A 22,193-nucleotide genomic window follows, 5' to 3' on the forward strand; every position below is an offset into this window, starting at 1 on the left:
TTCTGTTGGATGTGACCAACAATGTGCTCTGCCCCGAATACTCGTCTGATGTGCTTACTTGGAGCTTGAAGCACACTCTCTGTTGTCCAAAAAAGCACTGATTTCAACTTCTGAACATACAGATTGTGTTGGTGTATCTTTAATTAAAACACTTTGGCACTTTTTGGCATGTAAGTGAGACACTGTTTCAGCATGTGTAAACATCTAGCTTGTGTTCTGATTTTAAAATGTGCCTCTGACTGTGATTGACTCCTGGTGGTTATGTAATTATATATATATATATATATATATATATATATATATATATATATATATATATATATATATATATATATATATATATATATATATATATAAATATATAGTATATACACAGACACTCAGGTTCTTTGTTGAATCTACTATGTTTAGTTTAACCTGAGCCTCTACCAACTGTCCTTGGATTACTTTGCACAAAGTACTTAACACAAAGTTGAATGTTCACTATAAGTGGGACCCAATATAATTTACTTTTCAGATATGGCATTCCCTGCAGGGTTACACTTGCATACACATCACATTGTATAGCCCCTGAAGAACAGTAAGACATATTACCATGCCAAAAGTGAGCTTGGAGAAAAATCTGTCATGATAATCAATTTGATTACGTGGAGGGAAACTTAAAGCCAACATTAATTATCTTTTAGGCCCGGCAAGTGGTCCCGAATTTCTGTGTTTTCTAGCTTACATTGAATCATTTTTCCACAACGGATCGTAGCATCTTATATGTATGTCACTCGCTTACGACTCACATTTCCAGATATTAAATCATATTTTGATATAATGTTTTTTATGGCCGGGTTTTGACCTCCCGTTGAAACAAGTGATGCTTCCACCGATCATCCTTTTACACCCATGAATGCCTCCACCACTGAAGGTTACTTTCTTGCAGTCGTTGTCCCTGAATGTGCTCTTGCCCTCTAGTGATAAACACCAAGAGATTTGTGGGGAATGAACAAGGAGCTGGCAATGTTTTTGCCACATGGGAAATAGAGACGGTGATCCATACACATGCATGTGCAGTGGGGAATTCAGAGGGATAATTCTAAGTGGGTGAGCTTTTGTCATACTCACCCATGTATGGCTTAGCTGTAGAAGCAGCATAATCCTAACTGATGACACTGGTCTTTTCCCTCTCTTGGCAACATTGCCCTGATCTCATTTGCAGATTTTGTGACGAGAGAAGGAAATAAAGTGTGACTGAGAAGAAAAAAAAGCCCTCTTTTTTATTTCCAATGTAGCTGACAGGGTACATGTTCAAAAGGTATAGATGATAGGTTACTCTGTTGGCTGTGTGTTATCTTTTACATAGCTACTTTTAAAGCTGGCATTCCATTTTCAAATCAGATTTTCAATCTGACTTTTGTAATGTTTTTTCTCATGCTCTTGTTCGTGCAGTCAATAAATTGTCACTATGCAAGTTAGAAATCGTCATAGATTTTGATTTTTATGAAAAAGCTTGACATTATCTTAGCGTAGTCTGGATGCGTAGTCAGTGTAGGTGATGGTGAGTCACCAATGGCCCTGCTACAGCAGATCACATACAGCTTTCAGAGTGCCCTGATCCAGAATCACACATGTCCCATCTCTCAACATTCATTCTCTCATTTAACTAGCGCTGATCCCACATCAGCCATCAGACTTTGGATGCTTGGTTGTTCATTGCTAGTTGGTATCCAGGGAACGCTGAGTTAGTGGACTATCTGTACTATTAGAAGAGCTCCATTACCCGTTCCACCCTATCATGTTTGGAACAGGACTGATGACAAATTGAGCTTTGAAACTTGAAATACCTCAGTAAGTTGACCAGATGCTGAGGACAGCGTGTCCTCACTGTGTAATCGGTGGGACCAGTGAGAGGAACATGGAGATTGATGGAAGGCACAAAGAGAGAGAAACACAAACAGATGGATTGCACCTTGGGTTTCAAAGAAGTTAAATACATTTCCAAAATGGTGCCATTTTTTAAATTATTGAGTCATTGCAATTAATTTTTGTCATAAGTATAGTTGAACATTTGAATATTTTTACAGTTTATAGAGTATAAACATACCTTAAACCAATGTTCTAATACCCAAAAAATGAGGAGCATTCCACTTTCTGGCCCATTGATGAATGGGAAATCATGACAATCTTGTCCTTTTAGCTCCATCATTATTATGATCCACAATATTGCAATTCTTCGCCTTTAATAGATATATAATTTCAAGTTATGATGGTGCGGGAGAAGAATATGAGTATTTGTTATTGTCAAACATGTATTACTCCTTGTAGAGTAAACATCAGAGGGTATATTATGACGGCAATGGTGAATGAGTGATCAATTTCGAACACAGCCCCAGTCTGCATATATATACTGCCATAATTATTTAATATTTGAAGAATATATTTTACATCTCGTGATTCCTCCTACTAGTACGGCATGTTGTTCAACTGAAATTATTGTTTGTTTGCGTGAACACACGTAAACCTTTTTTGTGTGTGCTTGTGGACCTAAAATGTGTACATTTCCTTGTTGTGATAAAGAACAGACATTTAACAAATAGTCAAATCATTCACATTTTCTTTCTCTAAACCTTTTCTTTCCTTCTTCCACAAATTCTCTCTCTGACACAAACACACACAGTTTGTAGGTACAGTTTAACTGTACTGTAGATAATGAAGCTCTCCAGAGTGCAGTTGTACCTGAGAGAAGAGGGGGTTTTCATCAAGCGTCGGTTGTGCAGTATTTATGAAGCAGGCGGGTGCAACCTGCCAAGCCAGAGGCAAGACAGGCACTCTGCTGAACTAGGAGCTGAAATATAGCATCAGCTATGTTGCTGTACTTCTGCGTTTTTTTGTTGAGAGGGATTTATTGTTTTGGGGTTATACTGCGATGCAGAGCCAAAGATCTTATATAAATGTAATGAGAGGTTTATATACTGTCGATATATGATGACAAGTTGAGTCTTTTGACATGAACTTTACTCCACTGTGATCTTTCAGGCACTGATAACATTTATGTATCAGCCAGTGACCTTGTGTTTTGACCGAAGTTGTTTGTCTTTTAGGGTCTCAGTGTAATGGGATTTTTTTGGGGAAAAGGCCTCCGATAGTGTTTTTTGGGTCACCTGCAGTTGAAAGACGCTCGCTACAGGATACCAATAGCCATAAATAGAATGTTTAAAAAAAGCAACAATGTTTTTCCAAGTGTTTTTTTCTTACAGTTTCTTTCCCTCTCTGTTACAAAGTCACAACAGTTTATTACATAAACGTTATCATTCAGTCACTTGTTTCATCCAAGGCCATAAAAGATGACAACGTTTCTGTATGATAAGCTGCACTACAAAGGGAAACATGTTAAAGTATAATGCCTTATCAGAGTGAAACTAATTAATTAATTTCTAAAACTTGATTAATTTAAATTTGGAGGTCAGACCTTGAATAAGGCCATGTTGCATAACATATTCATCATCTCATCATCATATACAGTATGTGTGTGTGAGAGAGAGCGGGGGGGAGGGGGGGGGGGATTTTTTGAGGAGAAACATGTGCTCGGAGATCTATTTGAGGGAAGGCCCACTTTCTCTCATTGACGTAAATGCATTTCCAGGGAGACACACAACCTGTTCTGGTTGCCGGAGCTGTCTGACTTTGTGTAACATTGAGGCTTATTATACCTTTAATGAGATAATGGAGAATATTTTTATGTCAATGAATACATAACACATGAAGGTTTGAACAACCCATTTCACCAGAGAAATTAGTTGTACTGGACTTTTGTTTTCATGAGATTGGGCACAAGTGCGAATGCATGTACAGGTCATACAAAGAACACAAGACATTCCCCATCCTCTAAATTTAGTCTACAGTAGACACCCCTCTGTAGATGGCTCCTTTGCAAAAGGGTGATACTTTCATCCTAAAATACATGCAGATTAGTTATAGATAAAACTAGATCAGGGGCCAAAAGTACCAGTGCATAATCCACTGTTAGGGACTCTTCATTGTTTATTGCTGGAATAAGGGAATGAAAGAGTAGTGTTCAGCAGAGAAAGGGGGAGAAAGAAGGGGAGTGAGATGTGCAGAATTTAGGCACGGTGAGGGAAAAACATGGTTTGAATTCAGTAGCCAGGTCTGTGTTGCCAGAGATGTAGCTGTGGCCTTTATCGTGTCATTCGAAAGAAACATAGAAAAGGTAGACAGAGGGACAGAGATGGAAAGATGGATTAAAGAAAATAAGTGATTGAAGGAAAAGAACACACTGGCATTAGCACAGGCTGTATCACGCCCCAAGCAGCAGTCAAATAGACGTTGTGTGTGTGTGTGTGAGAGAGAGAGAGAGAGAGAGAGAGAGAGAGAGAGAGAGAGGAAAAGGAGGGGGGTGAACAAACTAGCTTGAGGGGACCTAATGAGCTTCTGCGTGAGAGAGGAGCAGGGAAGGAGGGGAAAGAGAGAGTGTTGAAGGATTTGCTGGGGAGGGTGAAGGGAGGAGGGGGAGTGAAAGGAGGTTTACAGCAGAAGTGTTGATGGTAAAAGGACAACTATCTGGACCCTGTGACCAACCTCTCTTCTTGATGGTGTGTTCCTAAACACATCATCGCTCCGAGCTCGAACACAGACTCACAAACAACACTGTTAAGGCAAGTTCGTATTGATCGCATGTTGTCTTGTGCAACAGATATTGCATGTGTGAGTTTGTGTGTTTTGTCTCCACATGATGTGAGCATGGCCCCATGCCCATATGCTCCCACAGTGAGAGGGAAAGAGAGCAACAAAAATGTGTGTGTTTGTATGTGTGTGAAAGAGAGAGTGGCCTCCATGGCTAGCTTCTGAAAGGCAGCAGCAAATAATTTTAACCTGGCCTGGCCACTACTGTATACACTTGCTCAAACACACACACACACACACACACACACACACACACACACACACACACACACACACACACACACACATGCACACACACGTACAGTGGCTTCCCTGCTGGCTGTCCAGATGAGGTTTGGTGGCCCTTGGACAAGGATGGCCTTGTTACTTGAGTCAATGGTGTGTTTTAGTTCCAAAATATGCTCGGTGAGAGGTGAGTGGGGGGAAAGGGGTCGGGCTGGTCCGGCTGCAGCATCGACGGGCAGAATCTAGATCTGTCCATACGTCCGTCTGCATGTCTGTGTATGTTTCTCTTGCACTACAGTAAACTCCCAGTCAGTAGAAAGAGGTTATAAACAGGTCTGCTCTGACTGTTTACTGTGAGTGATTTACTTTTAATGACATTTGTCAGTTTCAGCTTTTAAGTAAATCAATTTCCCAGATCTTAATAGATGTTGAAGATGTGACTTTGCATATGATTTAATGATGATGATATGTATTGATAAAGTGTGTGGACAGCAGCGTGTGCCTTTTTCCATTAGGTGACACCTACTGACCTACCTGGGAGATGTCCAATAGTATAACAGTATTGCAGTGTTACTGACTGAGCAACATAGCTTAAATCATACTGTTTCAGTTGATCTTTTTATAAGTATCAGCAAATCCCATGAAAACCAACACAGAATGTGCACTGTAAACAAGCAGCTACAGGCCTCAGTGCCATTATCTGCCCAAAACTATTAAAAACACATGAAAGAGCCATGCAGTTGCACTGGATGACTTGTTTCTTGATGCACACTGCTAATACAATGTAATCTCAGCTCTTCTGTTTAAAATGTATTTCCTATTGTTAGCAGGATACATTCATTGTATCTGTTTTGGTATTTTCATTGGATTTGTTGAACATAATAAAAAGATAAAACAATGTCAGCCTAAAAGCAATTCTCGTTGATCTCGGAAGAGAGGACATTACTTATTCAGTAATCATGCACAGTGACACAATTTTAGAGGCCATTTGTAAGAATCCTCATTTAAATGTAGAAGCAATTAAAAATTCTGCCTTTGGCCTTTATTATCCTGCGTTGTATGACAACAATTTCTCCAAACCTCTGTTTCTTTATAGAAAAGTGTGATTATTTATTCACCACACTTTAGCACTCCCATCTGATTGCAAAAAAAAACATTATTTAAGTCTCAGTTTCAGTAAACTTTAGGCCACAAGTAAGTTCAACCTGCGACTCAAAAAACTAGGATGACAGAAAACAACATCTGAAGCCTGACTAGTCTACAGCCCTGGAGTGTAAAACTGGGAAAAGGATGAGGGGTAAATGAGGTTACATGCATAGACAGTAGTGGTAGCGATCTGTCAATCTCAAGGTAGCCCCGCCCTACGCCTACCCTGCTTTATGGACTATTTTACTCTAAATGAGACCATAATTTACTCATCTTTATTTATGCTGTATTGAAGAGGACCCGAAACTAGCAATTGAGATCATATTCTCATGTTTACAATGTTTACTGAGGTAACATGACCCAGGCCGTCATTATTAACAATGGATCAAATGACATGTGAAGGCATCATTTGTATTATGTAGTTGCCCTCAGTTCTGCAGTTCTAATGAAAATGATTGTTCCCAAAACATATTTGCAGAGTGCTCTCATGTGATCAATGATAAGACTGTGTTTATAAAACTCCCTATTCAAGAGATTATGCCACATTTTAAGATGAGTTTTCTTTGCACTAAACACTCAAAAGAGATACGTTACCCTATTATCTGTTTTGTTTTTGTGGTGAGAACTTGTGTAAATCTCTAATTTACCATAGTTTATTTTGTAAGTACTGCACTTAAAGCACCCACTGTTAGCAAATTAAAGCTAAACCTCTTTCCTTTACTACATCCTATATGGTGTGTATTCGGCACAGTTAATGATGTGTGTATAACTAACATTGCATAAAGACACGTGCGGACAACACATGTACACAAACACACACACACACACACACACACACACACACACACACACACTGAGCCGGGCCTTCGTGAACCTTCCAGATGTGCTGTGTCCTCGTAAAGCAGGACCTCTTTTCAGATTGAGTTGAAGTGTCATTGGGGGTTAGATCACTGACCCAGTCTAGCGATGTCTCGGTCTCTTGTTTACACACACACACACACACACACACACACACACGCACACACACACACACACACAGAGCTCGCTTTCCTCGGTTCGCCACCATCGTACACAGATTCTCATTCCCTCTATACCTCGCCAAACATGCAATATAGAGAAGCCCCTCAAATGCAATTGTTTGTTTTGATATACACAAATCACGGCTGCTTTCATCACAGCTTTTCAGCTTGGCTTTTACTATATGCATCTTTGAGCACTGCTCAAATACAGGTATGTGTGAGTGTGTGTATGTGTGAGTGTGCACGCGCTTCCTAGTGGTTTATGCTCGGTCAACAGTCTGCTGACAGTGTGTTTGCCTTGGACGCCTCCAGCCTGCCTGTAGATTACCCAATCAGATAATCAAGGGTATAATTGCATCACATGCATCTGGAGTGTTTTTCCCTTCCATTATCCCTCATAATGCATGCATATACGTCACACAGACACACACACACACACACACTGCAGACCCAAATTGATGACGTACATACAGCATTTAATTCCCAGAGAGTGTCTGTGTTGTGAGACAATATGTCTGTTCGGCGTCGCCGTCGTCTGGACATACAAATGCGAGCTGCATCTTCATGTACTGCACTCCGTTTCGACACGAGAGTTCACTGAGAGAGACTCTGGCATACCTGCTCCTTTGAAACTGGGCCCCAAGTTATTATAATGATGGAGAAGTGGACCGTGAAATGATGGATAAGAAAATACAATGTTACTTTGCCTCTGATGTTTGAAATAACTCGCAAGGGATATTTCGGTATAAAATGGCCCTCTTTTCGAACAGGTGATGCGATGGACTCATTTACTTACATCGTACCAATGAACATGTTTTTTACATTTCTACATTTGGTCACTGAAAGACATTTATTACTTATCACCTGCACCATTAGTTACCAACGCAATGGCATTTTATGATCAGTAGGGTGTTAGTTTGATATAAGTTACATGTGTATTTTACAACATTAAAACAAGATTGGAATCTCATTCCCAAATCTGTTGGCAGGTCTGTTAATACTGGAAATAACACTGGGCATAGGCTAAGTATAATGTATGAACACATAAAACACTCGTGCCCATAAATATTACACACCACTGCAGTAGATATGCCGACATCACAGTCTCATCAAAAAGGATGTCTTAGTTTTCAAAAGGCAGATATGCCACTAAAAACGTCCCGGTTCCAGATTGGAACTAAGTTCCACCTGGATCTGGGTTGTTCTTCATAGATCCCAAATGAGTATGTTGAGGAACAGACCTTTTCTTGTGTATTAGGTTGCAAAACCCCGAATGTACCTTATTCTGAGATACAACTGTTTTTGAAATTGGGCGCAAAGCTAAGCAGCTATTAGATAAGCCAACATCAGAAGTCCCGGCGGTCTAAATTGGGATGCATCTGATCCCCTGTCTTAAAATTAAAAGGAAGTGTTTTTCAGTTTTCAAGGGGACATGATGAAAAACTCTGATTAAACATTCATGAGGAGTCATCTTAAATTAAATATGTGCCAAGTAGACCTCGTGCCAGGAGAATTGTACACATTTGAATACATCCAGATATTTGTTTTCATTGTCTTATACAGTTCAATATGCGATGCCATTATTCATTCGTATAGTGTTTTTAATTTGTTTACAAATGTATCATATATTCATTATATCTGAGCCCCCACGCCTTTGATAGACAATGCACAAACCTCCCTCGACCTCACCTCAAAGGTTGCTTTACACATTGAAGGGTATTGAAATAATGCATAAAATATAGTTATGAATAAAAGTACTTTGGTTCTTTAATTCATAATCTCGAGCTGCAGTGCATAGTCAAAGGGGAAAGGCTTTAGCGACTCATGATGAAATAGAAAGCTGAGAAGACATGAAGATGAATGGACTGCAGGATTAATTTGGGTAATATTTTCCCTCAGGGCATTTTGCCTCAGGCCATGGGCATCTGTAGTAAAAAAATACCTCTCTCTCTTTCTCTGTTTGTATCTCTTTCATTCTCTCAGCCGTTCCCTCTCCATGTCTGTCTCTCTCTCTGTCTCTCTGTCTCTGTCTCTGTCTCTCTCTCGCTCTCTCTCTCTCTCTCACACTCACACACACACACACACACACACACACACACACACACACACACACACTCTGCACACTTTCTCTCTGTTTTCTCTCCTGATTTCCTCTCTGTCCAACTTTCACAGGACAAATGCCAAAGGCGGTATTATTGTGTCCTCAGCTGCCATCACTCACTGTGTTATGTAAGGCACTGTTGATATGTGTGTATGTGTGTGTGTCTGTCTGCGCATGTGTGCTTGTGTTGTTGCCTGGCTTCAGTCCTGATATGTCTTCTCTGAATTCACAATCATCCCAGCGTATCCAAACTAAGGTCAGGCTTGTTTCAGCACTACAGACGTGTGGTGTTGTTCAACCTTGATCTCTTGTTCTACGGCTACGCTCAGTTTTCAATCTATATAAATGTGTCTGGAGTGGGGTGGAGTTAGTAAAGAGAACCATGTGTATCTAAATGATGCAGGTTGTAGTACTTTAATACACTGTGTATTAAAGCAGATCTTCTATATCATATGCATTTTACCTTATTAGACAAGGTGTGTCCAACTAAATGGTTTCGATACAAACTTTGGTATCTATCCTTGCACCTGCATCGCTTGAAAGCCTAAATATGATTTTAAACTGTTAAAGGAAAATTATTAGACAATGTGTAAACATGCAAGCCATGAACGTGTGTGAAGAGATGAAGGCTAGCTAAAGTTAACCATAGTCAACCTGAGTGTAGAAGTAAAGTCAACATGATGGAAAGAAAGGGTACCGGTCTTTTACATCAATGCTTTTACTTATTTTTATTTTTACAAATAAACTTGAAGACGTTGTCATATGTGTCTTTTTTTACGTTAAGTGACATGTTATATTTATTTGTACTAGCCTATATCAATGTGAACAGATGTTCAAATACCATTGTTCAGATACCTGAACACTTACCGAGTACCGATCCCATCCACTGGTCATACCCCTGTATGGATGTGATATGATTACTGTCATTGTTGTATGGCCCTTAAATCCTTTGTGAAACATGAACACATACATACAAAGAATAAATGCCATATAACTTTTTATTATTATCTAGTTTGACAGATTTTTCACAGTATAAAATATTGCCAATTTGCTAACATTTTGCTAGTTCTGGCTAACGTAGTGAAATGAGCTACTTCCAAATTTAAATTTCAGAAGCAGCTATCGTGTGTTCTGGTGTTGATGATGGAAGTAGCTACAAAGTGACCCATCTCTCTTCTTTCTCGTCTCCGTTGAGAGTTTCACATGCCCAGTATCGATCAGGCCGGTTGTCCGAATCCGGTAGCGAGTGACACGTTTTGTTGTTTCTATGGAGAGTAAATGAGGTGACAAATCATATCACGTGAAATCGGACCGCTGCATAGACTCACGTACTCACAGATTCACGATCCAGATTTTTTTGGGCTGTAATGGAGGCATTTCCTAAAACTGGTATCGGTATCAGAAAAAACCCTGACGATAACTAGATACCTCACTAGATAATGCAGTCCTATTATTCCTGAATGGCAACTTGTAGAGAAGCTGAAGCACTTTGACCATACTATGCTTTAATTCTGTTAGACATATATAGACTATCTTGAGAGCTCATCAGCAGAGATCAAGATTAATTCATTAAAATGTTGCGGGTGGGATGGGAAACGCTGAAGTCAGTTAACAATCACTGTCATAGAGCAGATCTTTAATTTCTCTAGTGCATTGTGCTCAATTGTAATACATTTCCATGATGCCTCAAACATCTTTCAGGGTATGTTTAAACCGGTATGGAGCAGAGGGTTTATTTCAGGTCAAGTTTCAATATTCAGAAATAATTAGATCTCTACTATATACTGTTTTGTGGTAAAGCATAATCAAGTGATAGCTTGTATATGTGTGTGTATATACATATATATATATATATATATATATATATATATATATATATATATATATATATATATATATATATATATATATATATATATACATATAGATATATATGTATATATATATATATATATATATATATATATATATATATTAGTGTGTGTGTGTGTGTGTGTGTGTGTGTGTGTGTGTGTGTGTGTGTATGTGTATGTGTGTGTGTGTGTGGCCTGCTTGGTTCCTTTCGGCCTGATGCAGCTTGCGCTAATGTCAACGCGTTCTCTTCTTTCATTCAGCTTATTTTCACCAACATCTTTCACTCTCTCCCTCCGCCTCCCATTTTTTTCCTTTTCTGTCCAATCTCATTCAACAAGGAATTCAATGAACACGTCCTTATTGGATGAAGCTGCTCTGGTGTGAAACCACTGAGTGTCTTTAGATTAGCCTGGAGACAAGGATACCCAGAAAAGCCCCTTTCTTTCTATAAATGTGTTCTCCTTTAAGTTTCATATTGTGTGTCTTTCTTTTTGTTTTGTAAGTGTTATCTGTTGTGTACACAAACAAGATATATACACATAAAAGGTAATAGCTTATGAATGGACTATATACCAGCCTCTTTATGCATCTCCATGAATCGATATATAGAGAAATAATCATATCATCTTCCTGTTATTATTTGTTCATATATTAAGTAAATTTCTTCACATTTGATTTGACCGCTAAAAGTGGGCTGGCTTAGAATGTACACACCTCGCTTGTCACTAAAAGTTGAGTTGAGTTTAGTTCCAGGAATTAAAGATGATTAGATTTCAATAAAAATATATGAATAAATTGATTAAAAAAAAAGATATACTGTATATATATATATATATATATATATATATATATATACACACACCTTTTTATTGTAATAAGGTACATGATATGACCAGGGCTGTGACCTTTGATGGTTGAAAGGGATTAAGGATTAAAAAGGGTCACATTTTTCATTTAATTTCGATTTAAATGTGGGTAAGCGACCTGTGTTGAACAATGAAAAAAAATGTAATATATATGCATACTATTAGGAATATTTATGAGCTTACTTATTTACTGAACTTTTTGCCCTGTTCCCCAACAGCTCATGGATGTTTTATAAAATAGAAAAAGTGACGAAGTAAAGCAAATATAACTATTATTACCGCCACATACAGCCGGCAAAACTGGATATATAATATTACGCATGCAGGGTGGAAAGGTCGCTCATTATGCCTTGAAAAACCAACGCTATGTTCGGCTATTTGTGATCTTTACAACTATTAGGACATGATGGGAAGTGGAATTACCTAAAATAAAAAAGGTCCTCTGATTTCCAGATATCTTTATACATCTATTGTCATGGATTCATTTGCGTTTAAAGTCCAAAATGGCGACAGCGCTACTGCAACGCCATCTAGTGAGGCTTTTTCAAAAAAAGCAAGAGCATTTCATTGATTGCTTCTGTACTCTTTGACCCGCCTTGCACCTGACTACAGGTGTAATCAGTCAGAGTGAGTGAACACACCTGTGTGGTCAAGCAATTGATCACATAATGAGCCTTATACATGCTCTGTACATTCACCATATAGTTTCAGTTGGACACGTATTTATGATTGTCAGCAAGAAACGATTTTTGTTTGGAGCAGATTTCAATAAATATTTGACTTTTATCTATTTCTATATCAATGTTGAAAAATGCACATAGGACTTCCTGTTGTTGATCAGACAGCTGAGTTCAGGGTAAAGCGAGTCCTTTCCCATCATGCATTGAGCTTGTGCATTTGATGGAAGAACAGTTGCATGCCCTGTCTTTAAAAACTACAACTTGTGAGAACATTACAGTAAGACAGACAAACTGATGCACTGTACATCGTACTGAGAAATGCTCCGCAGGGTCCTAATGCCAACTCTTTATTTTATTTTGCATCATAAATCAGACAGACAAAGCGCAATAATTTAGGTATTTGTAGAAGCAGAAATACAAAACCTTGTTTTTCTACTTTGTATTGTAAACAAATAATGAGAACTGTTGGTATATGGTCTTGAAGAGTTTCAAAGTGATTATTGCTATTACATTTATAAATGCTTTAATTTTATTTTGCTGCTACTAGCACTAACACAGGTTATTACAGTACAACCATTTTCTGGATATGACCTATTTTTCACAATTTTTTTCACAAATGTCAGACCATAGAACACCAGTTCATTAGCACAAAACTGAAATGTTTACAACACAAATCTGAAGTATAACAGAAAGTGTTGTGGCACAAATGTCTGTTATGAGTCATCTCCCTTAAAAAGCATCGTCTAGGAGATTTTGGTGAGGGAAACGTGAAAAAGCAAAACTTCAAGAAGCACAGACAGAAAGTAGGTTGTAAGTCATTATGCATGCAGCTCCAAATGGAAGACCGGTGTCTGGACGCTGACGTTGTTTTCTCATGGGACTCAGCCTGAAATGCTAACGGTCGGCAACGTCGTTGTCAATCAGCGTGAGCAGAAAGCTGACAGAGAAGTGGGGAGTGGGAGCTGTGACGCACTCCCCTCTCACGGTAATAGGAGTAGAGAATGACAAGCTGGCGTCAGTAGCCTAACATGGGTACAACAACATGAGGGAAAAGCACTCCACTTAGCCGTGGAGGCAGGAGGGAGGAGGAAGACGGGAATTAAATGGTGTGTGTGTGTGTGTGTGTGTGTGTGTGTGTGTGTGTGTGTGTGTTCAGATGACTTATGTGCATGCATGAGGTCCCGTTTGCATGTGATTCAGCGTACTCAGTAAAGTAAAGATGACAAGTAGATCGTGCAAGAATATGAATGCACCCTATTATCATTCTTACTGTTATGTATGTATAAATGGGTTTTGTAAGCCACATTCTGGACACCATCAAGTCAAAGGATCTTTTTTTATTGCACGAATGTTGATTTTTTTTTTTATCCAACATGATTGTATGATATGTATAAAATCCGGTAGCCTGTATATGTTTTTGATGTAGTGATATATAATGAATTAGTACATCTGGAGATCTGGAGGTCATTTAAAACAAAATGTAATTTATATAATACAGTATTATGTTGTTTTTGTTGGTCCAGAAAACCAAAACATAGAACTGAAATTGTCTAAAAGCCTTGGTGTTTATTCTCAGTTGTGTTGGTAATACGAGCAACCTTATCATTTGTCAAGTATCATTTGATTAAATGTTTATTAAAAAGGATCGCACAGAATACATCAAGTGCAGTTTCAAAGCAGGTAAGGACAAACTAGCATCGGAAGAAAGATCTTGAGTGTTTTGATTGCTGGTTTTGCATTCATACGTATATTTGAGTCAACACCGACAACTCCTCCCTCATTCATTTAACAGAGTGTAATTACTCAGGGCACAGTTATATATTAAGCATCAACACATAAGCAGATACAAGGCATCGTGCTACAGGACATATGACACACGCAACTAACTGCAAAACCACTGTTTTATGAGCAGTTGTGTATGAGGCACATGAGAAGGAAAATATAAAGATGTATATATAAATGTGCTGACAGATGCATGCATGCATTTACTTGACAGTAGTACATGCAAAGCCTTAGTCATGCAACTCCGCTGTGAAACACACATACTGGCCTGAGGATGTTGGTGGCTGCCATTAGCACAATTCATTCATAGGGGACGAAAGAGGGTAGATATACAAATATAAAGATGAACATAAATTACTGTTTTCCGAATCAAACACTAATATGTTATCGGTATATTATCTGATAGCGTAAACATGTTTTTCATTTTTGGACATATTTTGAACAGTATATGTACTATAACGTGGGAGAAAGGCTTTCCCCCAGCTCTCTTGCCTACTTTTACTTATTCATATCTACTGTGAACAAGTCATCTTACTGTGACTTCTGGGAATGCAGCAAATTTAGGGGAACTTGCATGGATGGATTGCCATGACATTTTATACAGAAATTCATAGTGCCCAGACGATTATTTGTAATGCTTTTCCTTCTAAACCACCATGAGATTAGCAATAGTGTTCTTTTTAATGGAAATCAATATAGGACGGATAGACAGTCATGTCTCCCTTAACTTCTTTATATAGTGCCATAATAAGGTAGCTATTTCACTTAGTTTAATACTTTTTTTTGAGCAAAACTTATGGCATTCCCATCAGCGTCCATTGCACTTTAGTGCTAATTAGAATATGTTAGCACTAAGCTAAGATGGTGACAACATTGCTGTATACCTGCTAAACATCAGCATGTTAGCAATGTCATTGTGAGCATGTTAGCATTTATGATTTAAAGTGCTGCTTCACATGGCTGCTAGCAGGACTCTTAGTCTTGTTTCAAGAAATAAAGTTCTGTACTGAGTTCACATGTTTTGTATTGATTGTATGGATCATCCTCAGTTTTAAATAGTTGTCGCGTTGGGCTCCGATTGATGTCAATCGGCTCTCTCACATGTGCACACGGACCCTCAAGCGCTTGCTTGATAGAGTGACGTGAGCGTGTAATGAGATCAATAAGCAATCGCTGGTGTGGTCTGGTTTCACAGTGCATTGACAGGATACACTGATTGGAAACAATTAGCATCAGCCGCGCTAACATGGTCTTGAGTGATGACGGTGATGAGTGCATTTCTGAACTCACGTTTGTGAGTCTGTGGGTGGGTGAGTCATCATCATCCAGCCCAGGAGGCCCATCTCTCTCCCTCTAACACACACACACACACACACAGGCAAAACCACGCATACACAGGGAGCTTTGCCAAATGCTTTTGGCAAGCTAGTTGTGTTGAATGGGTAGACAGTGATTCTTGGGTTTACTATAAACTGGTTGGTATATAAAACAGTATGTGCTGTATCATCAGTGAATCTGATGAATCTGCTTTTACCTCAGTTAGGAATACAACCGAATTGTGGTGAGCCTTTGCTGGCCGCCTTAATACAACAACAGTGAACATTGATGTAGCATGGTTGGGTTTAAGATGAGATGAAGGGAGATGTTCCTGCCGATCATTTGACATTATCTTTTCCCACCACAGTTTTTTTATTTCTGTTATACTTAATACTAAATATTATTTTATTTTTGACTGGTAAATTGGATTGCCACAATTTTAACATGTTATCATTTACTAAATATGGCTTTCCAAGAAAGCTATAATGAAAAAGTTGTAGTTTTAACATGTTACACGTTTGACATATCACTCGATAAAAAGAAGTGGGATGAGGTAATGATACATCAGCTCAGATACATGATATGCTATTTGGTGCCTTTCGTTGTTTTCACTTCAATTATTCACATTAGGAACTATTTCTTTATTCTACGGTACGTTCTTGTCTTTCAAATTTGTATTTGCGATCATCACTTCATGTGTTATGTCTCTCCCGGCTGTCTCCTTTTTCTGCTTCAGCTGGGATCTGGTGAGAACAGTTGCTGGCCAGTAGGGGATTTGGTCTGGCTTGCTGGGTTCTTCAGGACCCGAGTGTCTGAGTCGTGACAAACCGAGAGCATGCGTGTCAGTGCGTGTTAATGTTTGTTTTTGCATGTGTGTGCACTCGTGTGTGCAAGTGTGTTGAAGTGTATGCGTAAAGAGACTCACATACATTCATCCAGGTGGATTTGGTCCCATTAGCCCTTACATGGCTTTGTATATTAGTATGCCCTGACATGCACAGTTACACACAGGGTTTAAGGTCACACAGTGTGTGCCATGCCTGTCAACAACCCAAAAGGGTTTCACAGTGACAGAATTTATGTAATATGGAGGTACCTTCAGAGCAATTCAAGAAAAAAAAAAAAACATTCTATTTTCATGTTCTACCTGTGATGAATTGAAGTAATAATTTGTACAATGCAAAACAAGGATGTTTTTCTTAAAGCTAAGGGGCTGACCAATAAATGCTATTTGTTAAGTGGTTTTGAATGGTGTCATGTTGTTATAGTAAATTACAGATTGATGCACTACTACATGCTATTTAAAATAAGTCAAGATTAACATGTCATCTACGATGTGCGTAATAGACTACAGTGTTTATTGTATGTGTTACATTCTTCTTTAATTGGAGAGCTTGATAAATATTGTCTCTAAGACAAAGCTCCAATTTGTAACAGATGTGTCAGGCCTGGACTGAAAGGAGGACCCAGATGCAGGGGATATCCGTACAGGCGCACTTTATTATTTCCTTAGATCCTCTTCGACGAGTGAAAAAAACATTAGGCTGTGAACACAACTTTCTCACAAAAACAAAACGCTCCCGAAGGAGGGAAGAAAAAAACAACTTACGCACAAAAACTTTCGGGAAAACTCTAACTAGGACTGTTGACGTTGGCTTTGGTGCATGGGCAAGGAAAAACACTTTGGCACAGGACAGAGGGAAGACGCAGACTATAAGCACATGAGGGCAATGGGGAACAGGTGGAACCACTCAGGAATCAGGGGAGACAATCAGACCAGTGACACATGAGGAAGGGCAAGTGACCTGAAACGAGAGGAGAGTCAGGCGTCAAAATAAAACAGGAAGTTACGAGACAAAACCCCAGACAAGACAACTCTCACCGCGGTGTGACAGTACCTCCCCCCCCACGCCCCCCAGGGCCGACTCCTGACGGCCCAGGCTGGTCCCTATGGAAGTCTGTGATGAGGGTAGAGTCGACAATGTAGCGAGGCGGGACCCACTGCCTCTCCTCAGGACCATATCCTACCCAGTCCACTAAGTACTGTTTACCTCGGCCACGGTTGCGAACCGCCAGCAACTGCTTGACCTCGTACGCCGGACCGCCTTCTATCACTTCTGGGGGCGGCGGAGGGGCAGCGGCTGGAACCATCGGACTCTCCTTGGCGGGCTTGACCCGGCTTACGTGGAAGGTAGGGTGAACACTGAGGGATCGGGGCAGGCGAAGTCGAACTGCTGCAGGGCCGATGAGCTTGGTGATGGGGAACGGACCCACGAACCGCGGCGCCAGCTTCTTGGATGGGACTGTCAGGTGTAGATCCCTGGCGGAGAGCCACACTCTGTCCTGGCTGGTAGGCAGGGGCGGGTCGTCTCTTGCGGTCTGCAGTCTTCTTGACTCTGTCCCCTTGGCAATCAATACCCGTGTGGCGGCTGCCCAGATGCGGTGGCAGCGGCGAACCATGGTATGGGCGGAGGGTACAGACACCTCTGGCTTGTTGTCTGCGAAAACAGGGGGCTGGTAACCAAACACTTGAACGGCGACATACCTGTGGCCGAGGTGGGCATACTCGACCCAGACCAGGAGTTTGCTCCATGGCGAGAATTGAGTCTTTTGGCTTTCTTGATGTATTCTAGATTCTTATGATCAGTCCAGACAATGAACGGATGGTCCACCCCCTCGAGCCATTGCCTCCACTCCTCCAGCGAGAGTTTGACCGCCAGCAACTCCCGATTACCAACGTCGTAGTTCCGTTCCGCTCCGCCTTGGATAGCCGCCGTGACAGGAAAGCACAAGGATGCACCTAACCATCCTGCTCTGACCGCTGGGAGAGGATGGCCCAGACCCCTTCGTTGGAGGAGTCCACCTCTACCACGAACTGTCGTCGAGGGTCTGGCAGGGTGAGGATGGGGGCCGAGGTGAAGCGGTGCTTGAGGATACGAAAGGCAGCATCAGCTTCTGGAGACCAGTGGAACTGCAACAGTGTGGAGGTGAGAGCATGGAGAGGTGCAGCTATTGCACTAAAGCCGCCTGTAAAAGTTAGCAAACCCAAGGAACTGCTGAACCTTTTTGCGGCTATCAGGTGTAGGCCAATCGACCACAGCTCTAATTTTAGCCGGGTCCATCTGCACTCTTCCAGGGGCTACGATGAAGCCCAGGAAGGAGACAATGTCGGCATGGAATTCACTCTTTTCTGCTTTGACAGAGTTTATTTTCTAGCATTCTTTTCAATACCTGAGTCACATGGTCTTGGTGTGTATGCAGGTCAGGGGAGTAGATAAGTATGTCATCCAGATAGACATACACAAAAGGGTCAAGAAAGTCTCTTAGCACATCATTAATCATGGCCTGGAACACAGCAGGAGCATTGGTGAGGCCAAAAGGCATGACTTTGTATTCATAGTGCCCACTAGGTGTATTAAACCCGGTCTTCCATTCATCATCTTCTCTTATCCGTACCAAGTGATAGGCGTTGCGAAGATCCAACTTGGTGAAGATCTTGGCCTGTTGGAGCTGGGCAAACACAGATTACATAAGAGGAAGTGGGTAGCGGTTCTTTATAGTTATGTCATTGAGTGGGCTGTAGTCAATGCAAGGTCTTAAGGAGCCATCCTTCTTGCCCACAAAGAAACCAGCTCCAGCTGGCAAGGACGAGGGGCAAATCAGCCCCGCTTTAAGGGAGGTTTCAATGTACTCCCACATGGCCTCCCTCTCTGGCCCAGAAACCGCATACAGGCGGCCTTTGGGAATGGTTGAGCCTGGAATCAGCTCAATGGCACAATCATAGGGTCGGTGTGGAGGGAGTGATAGGGCTTTGGCTTTGTTAAAAACCTCTTTGAGGTGGTGGTAGCAGGAAGGCACAGAGCTCAGGTCCGGGTAATTGGGATCTGCGGCGGGACTGACAGATCAAATTAATGCCTGCGACTCCCTTCTCCCAACCAAGAGGTTCAGACGGTCGCTCACACAGTCCCCTCCCCAGGCTAGGATCTCTCCTGTTCTCCAATTTATATGGGGATTGTGGCGAAATAACCATGGCTGTCCCAAAATTAGAGTCTGTGAAGGTGACTTGAATACATAGAAGCGAATGTTCTCCTGGTGATTGTCAATGCACAGTTTGAGCGGTGCTGTGATATGTATGATTGGGAAAAGTTCCTGTCCATTAAGGGCCTTAGCTCTGATGGGCTTAGCTAACAGTTCTGTATTAAGGCCCAGCTGTTCTGCTAGTTACCCGTCCATCAAGCTTTCATCAGCCCCCCCGAGTCTAGGAGCACCTTGAGTTCAGTGGTGCATTACCTGGACTGTCGTGAGAGGACGTGCGGTGATGCCGGAAACCTTGAATTCACTCACCACCATGGTCCTTTTGGCGACGAGATGACCGGGTTCACCGCAGTAAGAGCAGCGGCCCTCCTGTAGACGTCTGTCGCTCCTCGGCTGCCTGGGCTCTCCCTCTCCTTCTAGAGGGGGGGATAACGACGCTGCTCTGGTGGCAATCGACGGGTGGTCGACCATCCTGGTGCTTGAGTGCATAGGGGTCTCTCCATCCTTGTGGGTCTCGTGAGGCGTTGCTGCCTGAGTTGGCGGGTTCGGTTGTCCGTCCGAATTGCGAGTGCGATGAGTGAGTCGAGATCTGTGGGTAGGTCCAAGGGGACCAGAAGGTCTTGGGTAGGAGCTGCCAGCCCCTTCAGAAACACGTCGTTAAAGGCCGTAGTATTCCAGCCACTCTCCGCTGACAAAGTGCGGAAACGGATGGCGTAGTCACATACAGAGTCGCTGCCCTGTTTCAGCCAGCTCAGCTCCCGAGCCTTTTCCCGGTCGCTCGTTATCGGGTCGAATGTCTTCTGCAGCGCCTTCTCAAACTCTGCGAGGGATCTGCAATCTGGCGAATCCCGGGCCCACTTTGCCGAGGCCCAGGCTCTTCCGGTAAGGTGGGAAATCATAAATGCAATCTTGGATCGGTCAGTGGGAAATGCATGGAGGTTTAGTTCATAGTGTATGGAGCAGTCTATAAGGAATGTTTTACATAACCCTAGTTCTCCAGAGAATTGCGCTGGTGGGGCTAACTCACATCCTGACCCGACAACCGGGACTGTCAGGGCTGGCCTCACGGGTGTATCAGCTGCTACTTCCGGAGGCTCGTGGGCTGTAGTCGTCTGCACCAGATGGTCGTGCAGGCCCTGAAGTTGTGACGAGAGAAGGCCCATCTGGGACGCCATGGCGGTCTGGAATTCCCCCTGACGGGAGAGTCTGTCTTCTTGGGTTCGCAGGGCTGCCGTGAGCTGTTCTATCCCTGCTGGGTCCATACTGGCCAAAGTGTAATGGCAGGCCTGGACTGAAAGGAGGACCCAGATGCACGGGATATCCGTACAGGCGCACTGTCATTTCCTTAGATCCTCTTCGACGAGTGAAAAAACCATTAGGCTGTGAACACAACTTTCTCACAAAAACTTCAAACATAAAACGCTCCCGAAGGAGGGAAGAAAAAAAAACAACTTACGCACAAAAACTTTCGGGAAAACTCTAACTAGGACTGTGGATGCTGGCTTTGGTGCATGGGCAAGGACAAACACTTTGGCACAGGACAGAGGGAAGATGCAGACTATAAGCACATGAGGGCAATGGGGAGCAGGTGGAACCACTCAGGAATCAGGGGAGACAATCAGACCAGTGACACATGAGGATGGGCAAGTGACCTGAAACGAGAGGAGAGTCAGGCTTCAAAATAAAACAGGAAGTTACGAGACAAAACCCCAGACAAGACAACCCTCACCGCGGTGTGACAAGATGACAGTTGATGGTTTGTACTATGACCATGTTTGGAATGATGGTACTCTCTGGATGGAGATATAGCTTTTTGTGTGTTTTAAAATTCAAAATACATGCAAGTCAGATGAAACAAAAAACACTGCGGTATGAAGAGTTGTCGTGTCTGTGTTAGTGCGGGGATGGACTGGTGGCCTTTTGTCGAAGTTGCGATACTGCTGTCTGTCCAGTGCTGGATGGAATGGGATCCATCCCTTTGAACTTGAACATAAAAACTTGTGTGAAATCACAGAGGATTTTTATTCGAGTCTTTCCTTTAAAAACATTGGCATAAGTGCATAATTATATGGTTGTTTTTTAAATGCATTCTGGGGTCATTTTTAGCTCAAAGTTGTTATTATGTGTTGTTAAATGTATGGATCGTATCACATATGCAGGAGGCTTGTCCTTGTCAATAGATTTAAGTTCTGCATGCCACAGGAACGCCCCTGAGACCAGTAGTGTTCACGTAAACAAAAAGAGCTCTCTGCAGACTGCAGTGTGTTCATGCATGTGTTGGCTTACCAAGCAAAGTAACACACAAGTGTGAGAAGAGGAACCATTAATGTTGACATGAAGTTGTACCTATGCTGATATGAACTATGCATACATTTGCAAGTATAAGCAGTCTACTTAAGACTGAATGATGGAACTGTCAAAGATTATGTGGCTCAGAAGTGCATTAGGCCTCTGTGATTTCCCAGACTCTTATAGACTT

At 41.5% G+C, this 22,193-nt stretch overlaps 1 protein-coding gene across 1 annotated transcript in view; it reads left to right on the forward strand.

The window, feature by feature from the left end:
- The window catches only part of LOC306742316 (cGMP-inhibited 3',5'-cyclic phosphodiesterase 3A-like), a gene marked incomplete at both ends in the record, with an annotated part of 44,420 nt that overhangs the window by 1,603 nt on the left and 20,624 nt on the right, over window positions 1-22,193 (forward strand). The window lies entirely within an intron of this gene.

This window comes from Taurulus bubalis, assembly GCF_910589615.1.
Source record: "Taurulus bubalis genome assembly, chromosome: 10".
Taxonomy (NCBI): Eukaryota; Metazoa; Chordata; class Actinopteri; order Perciformes; family Cottidae; genus Taurulus; species Taurulus bubalis.